Here is an 18,345-nt window from a genome sequence, read left to right as displayed (position 1 = left end):
AAATCGAATCGTCAGGTACTAGGCAGTTCACACCCCAAGTTAGTAGCTATGCTTTTTCTGGGGAGTACCGTTTCACCCGTTTCCATCCAACTTATAGATTATCACATACTTGCTTGCATCATCATGTTATTGCAATGGCAATAACATTTTTATCAGAGTGCGAAAAGTTCCACTCCTGTGATTAACAGGTGATCATTCATCCATCCATCTATCCATTATCTGAGCCGCTTATCCTCACAAGAACAATATCATGTATTTCGGGAAAATGGATGTGAAAAGTGAAAAATATGGCAATTAGTGAAATCCGCGTCCTTGAGATATCCTATTTCATGTTGCAAGTTCTCTCAGTGGAGTCATCAATGTGGTTTTTATCCCCAATCAGCGAACGGCTCTTCTTTGCGTTCACGCAGAACCCAAAGATCCAACGACTACAACCGTCAAAGCTGCGTATTGGCAGCAGCCAGTGGAAAGCAGGCCTCATGTGAAAGCGAAACATTACCAGGAACTACATTTTCTTTGCTGGTTTCTCCTCTCAGATGTCATCCAAAGACGCTCTCGCAGAATCCCGACCAAAGACAGAAGTTGGAGGCTATACTTTAGCCGGCCCATTATTTATGTACCTGCCACGTGGGCCAAAACCTCCCGCACAACTCGTGAGCCAGATGGAGCGCGGCAGAGAAAGCGTCACACTCCGTGAGCACTTCTGAATGCTCCATATGTTGTGCCAACGTCAAGGCTTTGGTTTGTTTGTGTGGTAGCGCCACCTGGACCGAGATCAGTCTGTTTTTGTATTTGAAGGGCCCATGGAAAAATGGCCGCTTAAAACAAAATGGCTACCATCCTGTGCATGTCTTCTTGAGAGTTTTTTGTGGGTCTCCTTATGATAGACATCCATCAATCCATCAATTTCTGCCTAATTTCTTGTCGTTAAAGAAAACTGGCTTCAGGAGCTGGTTTTCTTTTAGTTATTTTATTTAATAAAAATTTGAGATAATCCCTACGACAACTTGGTCTTGGAAGGACACAAAAGTATACACTTTAAAACACTGTGGCAAATTTCTTATGTCTTTTCTGGCATAGCATCTCTTGACTTTTTTGCGAGCCTACTCATGATAGACATGCCCAACAAATTTCATGTCGCGAAATAAATCTAGCTAAAGGGGCTGGATTTGTGTCACTTATTAGCAATTGGACATCCTAGGCCAAGTTTGTCTTTGTTGTGGCAGCTGGTCCACAACAGCTGTCAATCAAGTGTGGCGTTTGACGTTTACTCAAAGTGGCAGTCGCGTTTTCTATGCTGCCAAAATGGTTGCGCTAACGGCCATTTTGGGACGCGTGACGTCAACGTCCGGATCTCTATTGTCATAAAACGAGTTGTGTCAAACCAAAATAGCAGAATTTCTACGCTTTTTCAGGCATGCTTCTTGTGGGCCTACTCATGACTGATGTGCCTACCAAATTGTATATAGCTAAGCAAATCTGGCTACAGGTGCTGTTTTGTTTTTTTTTAGCAGATAGAATGTCTAAGACAAGTTTGTCCTCTGGAAATAAACTAAAATGGTCCTTTTCAACCAAAATAGTGGGTTTTCTGTTTCTTTGGCTTGGATATTTGAGACTTTTTTGTGGGTCTACTCATGATAGACATGCTCGACAGATTTCATGTACTATCTTTTTTTTTTTTTTTTTTGGAGAGCTCAGTATTGTTGATTCAGTAATTTTACCGATTTGACATGTCATCATCATTGATCTTTTTTTTCTTTTCTTTTTTTGTATGTGGGTGATTATGTGTGTGTGTGTGCGTGCGTGCGTGTGTGCGTGCGAGTGAGTGAGTGAGTGAGTGATTCATTAGTTCACCTAAAACCTATTAAAAAAAATCCCATACCGTTCACCTAAACCGAACACTTCCAGCCAGAGTCGTGAGGCCGTCAGGAGACCCGAGGAAGGACCAAAGAAAAGAAAGGAAAGTGAAATCCAGCACCGACCAGACTCCACCCACCAGGCCACCAACCAGAGTCCTTCACCAACCCCAGAGACATCTAAATTCCAACAAATCAGGGAGACCTCAAGAGACCAAAAAAGAGACTGAGGAAAGGAAGGAAGGACAGACGAAGCAGAGTGAGATCCACAGACATTTCCACAGATTTCATGTACTATCTAAGAGAAACTGGCTTTAGGGATTGAATTTTGCTAAAAATATTTCAGGCAGTGGTCGGAGCCTATTTGCAAGGTAAAAAAGTTTTTTTTAAATTCAATGTGAAATGACGATTCGTCCGTGGTATCCAACTCAAGCTGTGTTTCACAGGAAGTGTGCAAAAATCCATCAACGGCGTATTCCGATTGAGAAAAGAGATCTCAAGCAGCATCGCGTTACGCCGGCAGCTTATCCCGTTTTGGCTCCCCGGAAAATACACCCTCGCTGACAGAGAGCCTAATCCAGTGATTGGTTTTACCTTATCGCGCAATTTAAGGAGTGTACACTTCTAAGCTGGGCGGATTGAACCCCTGTTCGATACAGGTTTGCAAAACTGAATCTGTTGAGCCGCCAAGATTTGATATGGGTATTTAAAGCTCTGTGCGGCATTAACCGCGGAGCACAACAAATAGCCTGCCTTTTAACTGGGCCAGGGAATCCCAGGGCCAGTTGGGATGCAAATTGAAATGATCCGAGGGTGTAACGGAGTAGGCGGAGGGCGAGATTCGGATGGCGAGGAGCATGACTCAGACTGCGTTAACATGTACACAAGTTTTCGAAAGCTCATTTTAAAAAAAATATTTAATGTTAAATACCGGTAAATTTCTTTGTATGTCTCAGTACACATAAAAATGCAAGTCAAGCACATAAAAATACACTTAAAGCCATTTTAGCTACGCAAATAAGATGCAATAGTGATGAATCAAATATGATACAATAGACACAGGTTGGCAAATATTTATGTTCAAGGGCCACACAAATGAGGTAAAAAAAAATTGTAATGTATGAATTAATATTTATTTGTATTATTATTATTATTATTAAATGATAGTTGATTTTGATGCTAAATTGTAATTCATTCTCAATTCAAATGTATTATTTATCCATCCATGCATGAGGGTCGCGGGCGGTCTACAGCCTATCCCAGCTGTCCTTGGGCAGTAGGCAGTGTACACCCTGAACTGGTTGCCGGCCAATATCATTATTTGAATATATAATTAATTAACCAATCATTTAACAAAATAAGTGTTAAAATTGTAATATTGTGTAGGGCTCATTATTTACAATTGATAAAGTAATCAATTATATAATGAGATAAACACATAAAAATAAATTGAAAAACTATTTCAACCAAATTTAAGACAAAAAAACTAAATAGCTAAAATATCATCTGAAATAATAAGCAATATTAGAGTTTTATTTATTTGTATAATGTTAATGCTAATTGGGTCGGATTAAAGAACAGAGCAAAACTCATGTAACGTATACTGTAGCATAGGTAACTCTTTTAGTCTTACCGATACCGGTATTGGCAGAGGCCCCGATACTGCATTAAAACAGTGGTATCGGTGAGTACTAACAAGTAACATGCCGATACCATTAATTCTGACACTTATATAGGACTTTGGATGCAGCATCTTGTGTCTTTCTAATGCACGACATTCACTGATGTGTGACATGTTCACTGCATGCCGACCTAAGATATCCTATTGGCCTTTGAATGCTCTAAACCAGAGGTGGGCAATCTCGGTCCTCGAGGGCCGGAGTCCTGCAGGTTTTGGAGGTTTCTCACTTCCAACACAAGCTGATTCCAATCAACAGGATCGTTATCAGGCTTATGCAGAGCTTGCTGATGAGCTGATTATGTATCAGCTGTGTTGGAGAAGGGAAACATACAAAACCTGCAGGACTCCGACCCTCGAGGCCCACCTCTGCTCTAAACCAATGGCAGGACAAAACACGTAGGTATCGGTATGGGATCGGCATCGGCCGATACTGCAAAGCTGGGTATCGGAATCGGTATCGGGGGCCAAAAAACGGTATCGGAACAACACTATTTAAAAGGTAGGAAGTTTTTTTCCATGGAAATGAATTTCTTTCTGATTTTTTTGGGCCACTTAGAACTCGATTTTATTCTTTATTTTTATATTTAATTCAACTTTTGGTCACTAAGTAGCGACACACATCTGTGTTTAATACTATGTAAATTTGAAAGAAGAAGAGAAAACAGGTGTTTCAAAATTAGCCTCATTTTTGTTGAAGAGATTAGAAACATGTTATTGAATGTCTCAATCCTCTATCATCCTGGTTGTGAGACAAAATTTGAGTGAAGTGCTTCAGATACACTGCCACTCAAGTAAAGTAAAAAAAAAAAAAACGGAAAAAAACCAAACAAAGTAGTATAGTGCCCCAACATATGGGAAAGGAGAGCAACAGTCGCTAAAGCACTTTCAGGCATTTATGGAATCGGACGGACAAATACAAATACAAAACACAAATACAAACACTTGCAAGGAGCTTCTGTAAGTCACTCCAAAATGTTCACACACACATAACCCATTACTGATCCAGACATCAGTCACTAGGCCAAGCTTCTTCAAGGCACACATCCAACACAAGAATTCCATGTATTATTTTTTTTTAAGTATTTCTTTGCTTTCACTTTTACTATTGCGGTGATATGGTAACCGACTAATTAGCACATCCGCCGAATTAAAAAAACACACACACAAGTCCACATGGGAAAAATCGATTTGATATACGGGTAAACTGTGTTGGGCCTGAGGTGTACATGTTTTCTTATGAAACGTAGGTTTAAATGCCAATGATGTCATCATGTATGCTCACACCCAATTTGGCACGCAAACGTCTCGTTAATTTAGCGTTGCTAATCAGCGAGGCGGATTTAAGGAGAACGTGTAACCTGTGTGCTTTTCATCACTGTAATTAAAAAGGAATAAATGAACACAGTGGACATGAGAAAGAAGGAAAGAAGAAGGCTCGTTAATCAAGTCCGGAATGATCCTCCCGAGCAGCCAATTTAATTGCCTTGCTTTTCTACCTAGCCCGGGCAATAATTCGTTTTTTGGTGCAGGCGGGGGCGGACGGCAGGGGTACGATGGCTGGTGACTCATGGCGGCGAGTCGATGCTGAGACTATAAAGAAAGCTGCTCCCCTCTCTCGTGGGGTGTGGTGAGCTTTGAAGGGCTTTTCGCGTACAACTTTAAAGAGAGCGACTTTTAAATCCGAGGATATACTGTTAAAGCTCACGGGAGGCTTATTGTTTTCAAGGCTTCCATGTATAAGCGCAGTTAACCCTGCCCATGCCGCCGAAGCCCGCAGTGTGCTCATTAGCGAGCCGTCATCATTGGCTGGGGGCAGCTGTGATGTGTTCACTGACTGCGTGATGCCTTCGCTGGCACGTTCCTCTGCTGCATTTGACTTATTTGTAGCACATTATAGCCCTTAAACCACTTTGCCGTATTTCCTCAAATACCGTTCCGCTGTTATCTAATCAACTGTTTATGTTTAAATAAACTGGGCATTTATTTGAGAGGAGCCCAAGTACTTCTTTGTGTGTTTGGATGCTGGACATTGGTTGGTGGATGGGAAATTATTGTACATCAACAATGCACTGCAGTTAGAAAAAAAAGGGGCGTATTTGAGGTGAGGCATTTATTCATTTGTGAAAGATGCACCTAGTGATTTATTGATACCACTAGATTGTGTACTGCATTTCTAGTACTAACCTTGTTGTTTTTAACAACTGTGCTAGTACTATATGTCCTCAAATAGTCGGGTGTCCACATGTGAGGAGGCCTTTATTTGCACAAATACTTGTGTGTGTGGGTGGTACTCGATAATATGCCACATGAATTATTCCTGTCTAGTAGTAAATAATCCAGATAGAAATGGAAAATGGAAAATAAGTTTGAGGTGAGGCATTTGTTTTTTGAAGCGATCAATTGAGGCCACCTATTTCAAAGGCCTACCGTGCAAAACTTTAGCCCACCACTGGCTTTGATGTTTTAAAGATTTTCCACAGCAGCCATGTTTACAGTAGTCTATTTGAGGATAGGTGTTTATTTTTTGAAGTAGTAGCACACTACTTTTTCCAGTATTTGACCATCTCTAGCTTTGATCTTTTAATGACCTTTTTTTCACAGAAGCTGTTGACACACACGTGAGATGAGGTGTTAAGTGGAATGCAATTAATGGGGCCTACTATTTATAGTATATATACAGTACTGTGCAAATGTTGTAATCCCCATTCGCTTTGAATACATTAAACATGTAAGTAGTAGCCTTAATTGTTGGGATTGTTATCGATGTAATCAAATGAATGCCTCACCTCAAATAGACTACTTAGCATGATAGCTGTGAAACAGAGGTCATTAACCCGTGGGCAGTATTTTATTTTTGAAATGTGTGTTTCCAAAACGGGTCAGAATACTGCCTAGGGGTACAACAAAATTAAAATGTTACAGTACTGTTACACAGTAAATTCTGTAGAGTAAATTTGACTTTATTTAGAGTGGGACCAAAAAGACTCAGTTTCAGAGTAGGCTAAAATTTACACAAGGAAAAGAGTAAAATAAAAATGTTAAATAAATAAATAAAAGTCACACAAGGGTTGAGGAATGAACTCACAACCTTAAGCTAGGGAGACTCCCACACTACCAGCTGAGCTATGCCCCTCCTACTGTTTGTTAATCATCAAGAGACCAAAAATTATGTTTTTGATCTCTTGGACACAAGAAGTTCATGGAATCATGGACTGCAGCAGCATCTGACACAAATGATATACTAACAGAAAGCACGAGCTGCGTGGCTCAAGGGAGTAGATCGGCTGTCTCCAGCTTAAGGTCATGAGTTCGATCCTCCACCTTTGAGTCACTTTTATTTTTTATTTTTTTCCAATTCTTTAATTTACTCTCTTCCAAGTGTAAATATTACTCTAAAACTGAGTCTATTATGTCCCACGCTAAATAGAGTCAAATTTACTCTACAGAATTTACTATCACGGTAGTGGTGGACTAAGACTCGTGCCTAATAGCCTACTCACTGTGTATACTGTACAATGTTAAACAGTAGCCTCAATTAATCACTGACTTTGTCATCTACTTTTTTTTTTAAACGCCTTACCTCAAATAAATGCCTCTCCCCAAACCCCACCCCTTCACTCACTAATTATACTCATTTTAGCATTGCTTAAATCATCTAATTGGGCCACGTTACTGTACAAATATGATTGCGTGTCCAGCAACATGATGTCATCACATGCTTTCTACTGAATTTGCAAAAAGACAAAACTCTGAAGTTTCTTTTTAGTTTTTCGAACCTCTTCTTTATCCATTTTCATTAAAAAGGGATCATCAGTAACAAGCGTGCATGCAGCACGAACGTTTATTTGATTATTTTTTTAAGCATGTCCACACAAAGTTAACAAGCACAGATGTGACTCATTTCCTCACCTTCTTTTCATTCACATTAAAAAAATGAAATATCCCATAAGCATTATCTCATTAGCATGCATGTTAAAAACTGAGGTGCCCTCAAGTGATACTTCTCTCAGTTACTTATATCTCATTTTTTATTCTCTACTTGTGAACTCATCACATTTATGATTGCCACGAATCAGCCACACCTGCCTAATATTGATCCGTTCGACTGCCGCATGCAGCCAGACAGAAATTGAGTTCAACCGGCATATTGTTGTCTTTTGCTTTTAGTTCATCCACTGCCGGTCATGTGTGAGTGGACTGCACTGGACTATTGCACACAAGGGAGCCTCTGCAAATATTGTTTAATCGTATATGATGCGATTGACAATTTCTGATATTTCAATGAACACAAACGGATTTTGCCTGTCACTAGCATACAAACCAGGCAGATTGTTATCGTAGTCGGACGACATTTGATCACATTTTGAAATCAAATAATGAATAAATAAATATATAATAATATAATATAAATAATCCTCACAAATAAAATGACACCGATTCAAAGTCCAATGCTTTTCAATGAGCGGAGAGCTTCATTTCACCGAGTTAATGCTGCGTTTGAGGAAGGTGGGAAGTCGGATCGATTCCACTTGGATTATCCCACTTCCGACCTCAAAACTTTTGAGGCAAATGCGAAGAACAAATATGGGTGATTACGATAAATATTCTGGTTGAGTCAGTCAGTCCAAATCATGTTGGGTTCTGTGCTTTCTTCAAATAACAAAGTTAATGTCATCATAAATAAAGAGGTAAATATGTTTATAATTGTGTAAATTATGTTCACCATTCCCGGTCTGTGTCTATTTTCAAGTGACGTCAGATCGAAGCCGGTCGGTGATGTTGTTGTTGTTTTTTTTCCTCCTGACTTCACAACTCGGATCTCCAAATTCAAAGGGCACACTGCCTGGTTTGAAGTCGGAAAAGTCCGACTTCCCACCTTCCTCTTGTCCTCGAATGCAGCATTTTGACCGGTGATGCAATTGTGATGTAAGCTCAGAATTGTCAATAGACAAATATTGTTTTTGAGTGTTATTGTAGCTAAACAGATTGGCCTAAAATATGCTACAAACCACAATAATTCACATTTGCGTGAATTCCAGAGCAGGAGTTCTTTCAACCAAAATGGTTGACTTCCTGTTCATTTTCGGGCATGGGTCCTTTAAACCTTTTCAAGCTACGTAATTTTCGGTGAAAATGGGTTGAGGGCTAAATTCCAATGCAGAATTCCACATCCATAGCAACACCTTTGGGAATTTAGCCCACCTCAGTCTTAAGACTTTCGAATATACAATGATTGCCAAACTTGGATGCGTAAAAGTCTTAGAGATTTTTGCCCAAAATGGTAGACATACAAATTCATTCCAGGCATGGGTGGGGCTTTGAGAGTTTTCATACATTTTGTTATGAGACATGTCCACCCAATTTAGTGTCATTCGATGTTAGGGTCTACAGTAGTTGTTTCTTACTTCACTGAGAATCAAACTTTGATGTAATTCTCCACCCACATTGTGGGAAAATTAGCATCTACCTGCTTCCGATTGGGGATCGTTTGGGAAAATTGCCCAAAGTAAATGCCCTGTTCAGTTTTGGGCATGTGGCCTTGGCTTCGAAAGAATGGGAACATTCCCTGTTGGGGGCACACCGAAATCCGAGCCTTGAGTTCACCCAAAACGTTGAATTTAAACCAATATGAAGGACTTCCTATACAATTTTAGCTGGACTGGCCATCTGGCATTCAGGGCAGATGCCTGGTGGGCCGGTGTCTTTTGAGGCAGATGCAGCGCTATTTAATTAGCATTTTTCTTCATTTTACCCCAAGAGACCAGCTCACATTTTAGACGGAGCAAAACATTAATCCATTTAAAATACAAACAGCAATCTGCGCCAATAATTATCAGTGGCAGAACTATGTAGTAGCCAGAGGTGGTCGTGAGTCAACGGGCCAACCGAATATGCTCTATTATAAAGAAGCATTTATACCAAGCAAATCAGTAGATTCAAATATGGGCTCACATTTGCCAAGCATAAGGAAAATCAACAAAATGGTCACCCTTTAAATGGGTGCTGCTGCCTTATTGAAATGCACGTCCATTGCAATGCACAGTGCAGCCATACTGTACCGTATCGTGCTGATACCACCTAAACGTGACCCTGGCCTTAATTTAATATGCCGCTACTTGCTTGGTCTTTGTGTCTAATAGACTCCCCATTCTAATCTGTGCGCTGTGTTCCCATTAAGCGCTAATGCGGCGAGGGCCACTCAGCGCGCTGCGAGGTTAAGGACCTTTATCTGAGGCGTGGCTGCTCTTTTGTTGAGCGCATTGTACGACGGGGCCTAACCGGCTGCCTGTGTGTTTCCTGACAATAACGCCAATCGGGGGGGAAAAAACATGGTGTACTGAAGCAAGCAGCATGAGTTCTAATCAGCAGTGGGCTGAGCATTTGGTACCTGGGCCTTCAGTATGGAGCTACCTGACTTAATCCACCTTTTAAATTCTTTTTTTTTTTCGGGATACGAGCCATTGTTTGGCTGATTTTTTTGCTTTGATTTAAGAGCCAACATTTTTGATATGAGTGTTTTATGTTGGCAGTAAACTCAGAAATGAGAAAAGTTTACTGTCGCAATAAACATAAAGAGAATTACACATTGTGGATTAAAACAAACACAGTTTTGCCTTAGGAAAGTCCCCTTAGCTTGATATTAACAAACAAAGCACAACGCCAAAAAAAGGCTTACGAATAGCATCGACAGTTGCCGGGTTATAATCAATAGCCAAATTCAGATAATGTAACAGTAGTGACAGGCATCTATTCTTTATCCTCTGCAACAAACGAATTGTATTACTGCAGTTTACTGAGTCACTTACAGTAGTTGTGCAAGTCGTCATTTTAATTTAACGGCTGCACATGATTAAAATGTGTTAAGCAAATATATATTATTCTACAACCGATGTACATGATCAAATTAAGTAAGCTTTTTCAGTGTACTGCAGCACACACCCGAAGGCGTCTTAATAAATTAATCATGATGCACAAATTGTTTCATGCAGGAGGGAGAAAAAAATCTTGTTATCCACCTGCATCTGTTTTGACGAGGGATCTTTGATGCCACTTTTTTTTTTTCAGACCAATACCCTCCAACAAGTCCTTACGAGAACTCAACTCTTGAGTAGTCACTAGTCACCAATACCAAGTACCGATACCACTAATACATTTGAAGCATAAATTTCGCCCCAAAAATTATGAATAATTTAAAAAGAAAATCCTAGAGAATTTCCCCTTAAAATATAAAATGAAAGTAATGGCAATTTTCTATCCTTCCAATTTCAAATTTCTAGTTCTTTTATCATATAACTGCCAAAAGAAGATGGCAAATTGTCGCGAGTACCCATACCTTGAAATTAGGCCTGGTATGAGCAGATGGACGGGGGTCTTGGGGGGTCTTGGGGGCTGATTTCACCCTCACAAATGCCCAGTCCACCCCACATCTATTTTGACACGCCACTGAAAGAAAGAAAAAAAAACACAAAAAATAAATAAATAAATAAAATAAAATAAAAAATGAAGCTCATTTCCACTCAAGCGGCAGAAAACACTTCCTGTATGTATTCTAAAGCAATTCCCCATCAGCTGCACATGCTTAGGCAGTTCAGTCTCCACTGCATTGCAGCATGCAGAAGAAGCTGCCATCGCGCTTTTGATGAGCGACGGCTCTCCCGCATTGCTCAAGTCAGACATTCTTTGCGCACACGCACAATTTGGCCGTGCATGCGCTTCGCTCGCTGCCACGGCACGTTCGCCTTCAGAGGCCTCGACACTTTTCTGGCGAGCGCGCAAGACGGATGGCGTCGACGGGTGTATGTAGGGGGGAAAAAACAAGAGGAAGAAGAAAAGAAGTAAGCAAAGACAATGTCCTGCTGCAAATTTATGGAGGTGGACGTGCAGCGCAGCCGCAGCATAGCCGCACGCACGCACGCAGAAGGCAAGAAGAGGCATCTTCTTCTTCTTCTTGTTCAGGGCTGCAATCAAATACATCTCAATTAGAGCTCCCTCAGCCCCTCCTGCCCTCTTCGCAATAATTCCCACTTTAATTTGATGGGCTCAAGACATGCAGGCGCCTTTTATGAGAAGCTCCGCGAGATGTCAGCTCCCCTGTGGACAATCCTGCACTCACTCGGCTGCAGGTTCTCTTCCGTGCCATAACTACTCATCATAGCCGTTACAAAGACTGCATGAGACATGCATGTTTTCATTGAGATTTTCAAAAATTATAATTTTACAATTATATTAGTTTAATAATTTGTGTTTACGCTATATTTCATGAGATAGTTTTTAATTGTTTTTCGTAAAACTTCATCTTGCGTTTTTTTTTAATCCGGTTGATTCGTTTTTTTATTTTATTTTTTTATTTTGTATATTAGTTTTTTCATCCCGTGCTAATTTCTCAAATATTTTTTATTATTTAACCTTTTTAATTTTACAATGTATTTTCTTTTTCTTTTTTTTCTAATACACATATTACATTCATCGTTTTGTAAATCCATCCGTTCTGTATGAATTTATCGTTATTATTAGCATTTGTATTTGTATTATTTTAGTCATTTTTGCAAATACATTTATTTTTACTTGTTTTGGTTATCTTGCACATTTGTATTTTTATTCATCTTTAAAAAATAATAATTTTATTTACTAGTAGATATCTTTGTAATTTTATGCATGATTTTGTTTTTATTATTTGCATTCACTTTTGGGGAAATATATTTATTCTTATTTCTATTTTTAGTAATCGTGAATATGTTTTTTTTTTCTTATTTAATTTGTAATTATTTGTTCAATGTAGAAAATGTGATTGAGATGTTTTTTTTGTTAGTTTTTTGTTTTTTTGCCTAATCATAGTTTTTGCTCCTACGCTGCACTTATTGTGCCGTATTTCATAATTTATTTAAGAATGTTTCAAGCGATCCTTACGAATTGAAAATAATATAACGGCGAACGTGTAAAGCTCAAGCTCAATTTAATTCGTATGTACTTGTTTCAATCATCCATTAGTTCGCTTTAAAGCAGGCGTCACGCGACATCTAGTGGCAAAAGAGGTAACTACACCTGCATTTCTTCCACACATCAACATGCCTGCACTGCACATTCCCACACAACCTCAACTAATCCAGACGTGTTTTTGCCACGCACCAAAAAAAGTAAGAAAATATAATGACATAATAATCTGAATAATGATTATGTGTTTATATTGACCAATAATAACAATGATGATGATCACGTTGCTGCATGGAGTTCATGTTCCTGGCTGCTGGGCCTTTTGAGGATTTCAAAGCTTGAAAGCAAATCCTGCAAAAGCAGCTGAGCTGAGCTTCGTGACCACGTGACCACCGTGTGACCACTGTGATCACATGACCCTCTGCCCCTACTGTCTGTCCATCCAGATGGCCACTTGTCTGTCTCCCAATATGGAATGATCAGACAAGGGAATCATGGGAATTGTTTGTAAGGGCTTGTATGACTGGTTTCAACCACAGAGTATAATACTATATTAAGAGATGTGATAGTATTGAGCAATATTAGAATCATGCAGGCAACTGTGTGATCAGCAGTACATACAAAAATATGTATGTACACTCTCCTTTTAATTTATCTTGAAATAGAGAGGTCAGTGTATTCCTGTCAAATGATACGCTGCATTGTTTAAATAAGTTATGTTTGCTGCAATTACAGTACTCTAAATAGTAAAACCAAATTTTCTTTAGATGGATAATAATAATTAAAGTTCTTGGAATATTATTCAAATTTGTAACCTATGATAATAACAATTTAGGTTCTAAAATTGATAACCGATTTAAAATGTTGATGTTTGTTGAAAGTGTTAAGATTGACAGTAATTGAAAGTTTTGGATTGTTATGAATAAAAATCAAGTTATTCGATTCTAAAGTCATTTTATTTATCATTAACATTCATAGATTTTTATAATGATTATAGTTCTGAGATTGATAAAAAAATATAAGTCAGGTTGATATTTGACTAGCCTTTATTAGTCCAATGAGAACGTGGAAATTCAAAGATTGACAATAATTAAATGTGTTAAATTGTAATAACAATTAAAGTCCATAGATTGCTAATGATAACATTCATATGAATAAAAGTTCTTAGAGTGATAATTCAGGAATAAAATGTTATCTTTGAGTAGCCCTCAAGTATTAGTCATTTGGTAAAATAGAAATGGGAGTTGTTCAACTGCTAATGATAATAATTTAATTTGTCAGGTTGATGATACTAAATAAATAACAGTATTAATAACAATTGCACTCTTGAGATTGGTAAGAATAATAATTAAAGCTAATCTTTGTGTAGCCCTATGGTGTTAGTCCATTAAGAAATTGGGAATGGAAGGTTTTTATAATAATAATAATAATAATAATAATAATAAATGCCCTTACATGGATAATAATAATAATAATAATAACAATTATTAATAATTGTTGTGACTTTTGAAAAGCCTCATCAGGGGCTGTAAAGTTCTTATATTGACAATAATCATATTTAAAGCTGAGCCACTCAGCTGTGAACCCACTGGCCAAATGGAATTAGAAGGTCTTAGATTGGTGATGCTAATAATTAAAGCTGTTTGCTTGATAATATTCCTCATGAATGAAATTGAAAATCCTTATAATAATATAATAATAATGATTAAAGTTGACATTTGATTCGCCCTTAGATACATTGCAAAAGGTTTTCATGAGAACAATTCAAGTTGTTGTATTGAAAATAAGAGTAATTAAAGTTGTGTGATGGGAAATCATAATATTTGAAGTCTGATTGTAAACTTCAGATACAGGGCCGGGCTTAATGAACAACAAGGTGGTCCTCAGGTGGGCTTCCTCCCCCTCCAACATGGTGTTGGCCGACTTAAGCGGTAGGCCACTTAACTACCTCGAAGCTTTGCTAGTGATCATCTCATTTATCTGGGATTATTGCACTGAATTTACTGTTTGGTCTCCTTCCAGGCCCAAAATGTCAAGTCCAAAGTGGCGTGTGTGCACTAGCTTTGCGCCGTAAGACCTCGGCAGATCCGCCGCAAAGCCGCTCGCAGTTGATCTTTGGGATGGAGCGTGAAATAAATAAATCCTCTTTAGTAGATCAATATTCATCCTGTTTAATGCGCCGGGCCAAAACCGCCGGATCGGGGATGAGCGGGCCAGAGCGACGGGAGCTGACGTACAGATAATCGTTGAAGAAGAAGCATTGATGGCGTCTGACAGGACACGCTAACGCTGTTAGCACGTGTTAGCCAAAGGGGACCAGTGTCTCATTGTTATGCACACTTCTTCTGCTCTATTTCTGTGTATCGTGAGCAAGGCTGGAATAATCAATTGGTGTATTAATACACCATGTAAATATAGATTTATACATTTTATTTAAATTTAATATAAGCAACAGATTTAAAAAATATTAACATGGCTCAATTTGACCACAACGGGTCATCAATTCGAATTATTGTTTTTTCTTTTCTTCTGAGGCTGCATTAGGTTCCAACATTTTATAAATGTTGCAAAATACGCAAAAGTAATGGGCCATTGTTTTCCAAAGAGAGTGGCTGAAATCAGAGCATTTGGACAAACTTGGCTCTAAAATGTCTCTAAGTGATGAATTGAGTGTCAAAATAGTTGTTGATTAATTTTTATAATCAATTAGTTGTTGATGAATCGAGTTAACTTTTAAAAAAATATATGGGATCTGAAATCATTTTTGCTAAATATACCGCAGCCACTAATTGAAATGCAAGACAAATTGCCAAATGTAAAATTAGTCATCAATCAAATAAATAAATACAAAAAAAACAAGGCTATCAGAAGATTTTGAAATATTAACATAGGTCAATTTGACCCGTCATTTTACAGGTAGTCGCAGTATATCATGGCAACTTTATACATTATTTTAGTGCAGTCAACATTCATATTTTGTGATTAAAAAAATAAATACATTAAATTTTATATTTAATATCTTTCAGTCCTTTATTTTTTTTAAAGCAGTGTTGAGTGGATTATGAACAAAGGGAACTTGAAACCCGAGATGTGAGGCTGGTGCATAGTAAAGGAGGGATGGTGGGGACTGACGCTTGACAAAAAAGGGGTGTACTCACTCTGAGGATTTTGGGGGGCTCAAGCAGCTGAAGAGGCTGCGAGTGAGTAAAAGGAAGAAGGGGGGAAAGATATTTGGCGTTTCTGACTTCTTCTCTTGAGCAAACAATCCCTGCGGGGGTCTTTGAAAGCCATTTAGATAAACAAAACCAACAAAAAAGAGAAAGGGCGGCATTATGGATGAGAAGCATGGCCTGCGGGTTGGAAATAAATCTCATCTTTCAAACAACACATTAATACTATAATTAATATTTTGTTGTTGCTGTGGAGCCCTCACAATGGCTCCCTAAAATGATCCTGACCCTATTTTAGGCATCTTGCATGCTCCCCAATGTAGTTTCCTTAAGTAGCCACTAGGGGGTGACCACCACCCTAAGAAAATTCCCTTAGTAGCTTTTAAAATCTTAAAAGAATGGCCATTTCCCGTTTTTTCCCCCTTCAATATTTTCTTCACGTGTGTTAAACAGTAGTGTGAATTCATGAAATTAAATTTTACGAGTTGTACAATTAGTGCTCGGGGCCTAATTCCGGCCAAAGGAGGTGAGCCGAAACACAAACAAAGAGACAAACAAATGGATTCTAATGGATTCAGAAAGCCTGAGAGCGTGCATGTAATTATTAGTCTCACAAACACACACACGCACACGCACACACACGAGATAGAAACGCTTCCAGTTCAATTGCATTGGTTGCAATAATTATCACTAGTGCTGTTTTGTTTGCGCAGGAATATGTTAAGTACTCGATTTTGTATTAACAGCACAAAAATGAAAATAAATACATCTGGTTAAATATATATATATATATATATATATATATATATATATATATATATATATATATATATATATATATATATATATAGTGCACAGGTCAGTTGCGATGTGTCTGCCAGACCACTAGAGACTGAACTGTGTCCATGTAAGACCACAAAAATGTAAATTGCATCCTGGAAGAAAAGGCAAATTGCAGTCAAAGTGACATTTTGGGCATTTATAGGTATCAAATAACCAGGAATGTGTTGCTAAAAACAAAACAAAGAAGTTGCAGTTTTGTAATGAATAATGAATTCCTTTATAAATTTACTTATTTGTGTTTTTGTCAGTGGGTCTGTTTTTTATGTGTGTGTGTATTTGTGCATGCATTTTTTTAAACAGTAATGTAGGCCTACCTATTTTATAAGGTTTATGAAGGTTTGAACATTGAGAATCTTTAAACAAGAGTGAAATGTGAGAAAATGTAAATGCCTCGATGAGAAAAGTGTATAAACTGTGGTGTGGGGTTTTAGAACCTTGAAATATTTATAATAAATGTAAAACATAAAGCTATCTACTTCGCGGATTTCATTTATTACAAGTATTTTTTGGAACCTAACCCCACCGGAAAATGAGGGAACACTGTATAAGTAGATTGGTACTAATTTAGTTAGTAAATCAGGAGGTGGCGAGATAGGGAGGAAGGTAGATAAATAAGTAGTTTTAAGTTGGTGTAAACTGTAATTAGGTCTGTAATTGTGTTGAGTAAGGAGATAACTAGGTAGACACATTGGTCGGGGGGGGGGGTGTCTTTGGGATGCGATATAAAGGTATATATGATGGAAGGTAGATAGGTAGCTAAGTAGGTAACTAGGTAGGTAGGTCAGTGCATGTGTAGGTAGGTAGCTAAGAGGTAGATTGCTAGGTCGGTAGGTTTAGGTAGTTAGGGTAAACTGTTTGTTGGTGCAGGTAGCTAGTTAGGTAGGTAGCTTTCTAGCTAGGTAGGCAGGGTATGTTGCTAGTAGATGTCGGTAGGTAGGTTTTTAGGTAGGTGTAGAAACATAGGGTATGCTGTTTGTAGGTGCAGATAGGTAAGTAGGTAGATTAGGTTGGTAGTAGGTGTTGGTTGGTAAAATATGAGTAGATAGGTAATAAGGGCGGTAGTTTGCCAGCTAGGTAGGCAGGGTAGGTTGCTGGTAGATGTAAGTAGGTAAGTGAAGATCGGGTATTCTGTTTGTAGGTGCAGGTAGGTAAGTAGGTAGGGTAGATTGCTGGTAGGTGTAGGTTGGTAGAAATATTAGTAGGCAGGTATAGGTAGGGTAAGTTGTTGGTAGGTTGCTAGTAAGTGTAGGTAAGTTGGATGCTGGTAGGTGTAGGTGGGTAGATTGGTTAGTTGTAGTGGGGCTGGTACGTAGTTTAGATAGAGTAGGTTGTTGATATAGGTAGGTCTAGAGGTGTTAAGTAGGAAAATGTTGGTCAGTTGAAGGAAGGTTGTTGTTTTTTATTGTTTCATCGATTGACAATAGTACAATGTGACCCTCACAAAAACAATAGTGAACAATTCTCAAAGGTTATGCGCTTCAAGCAAAGCCTCAATTGTATAAAAAGCTCATCTTGGCAGATTGGAGATCCAGCAACAGATTTGTTTAAAAAAAATTATCACGACTAGTCGCTGCACTCTCACACGTTATTTTCTCCACCGACATGCAATTCATCTGTATTTTAACAATGTACACTCGGTCTCGGAGAAAGAAAAACAGACACAGAGTCAGTACACGTCGTATTTCAGTCAGCGTCTCCGCTGTTCTGCCAAACAAAGTACGCTTAAAACACAATGAAAGTGGGTCAACTACTTCCTTGCTTAATAAATGTAACCTTGGTGAAGTAAAATACTCATATTTATATATAGAATGGGTCAAAATTATTATTATTATTTTTAAAGTAGCTTTATGAACAAACTCTTCTG

This window comes from Vanacampus margaritifer, chromosome 10 (assembly GCF_051991255.1).
Source record: "Vanacampus margaritifer isolate UIUO_Vmar chromosome 10, RoL_Vmar_1.0, whole genome shotgun sequence".
Lineage (NCBI taxonomy): Eukaryota > Metazoa > Chordata > Actinopteri > Syngnathiformes > Syngnathidae > Vanacampus > Vanacampus margaritifer.
This window is presented reverse-complemented; position numbering follows the sequence as displayed.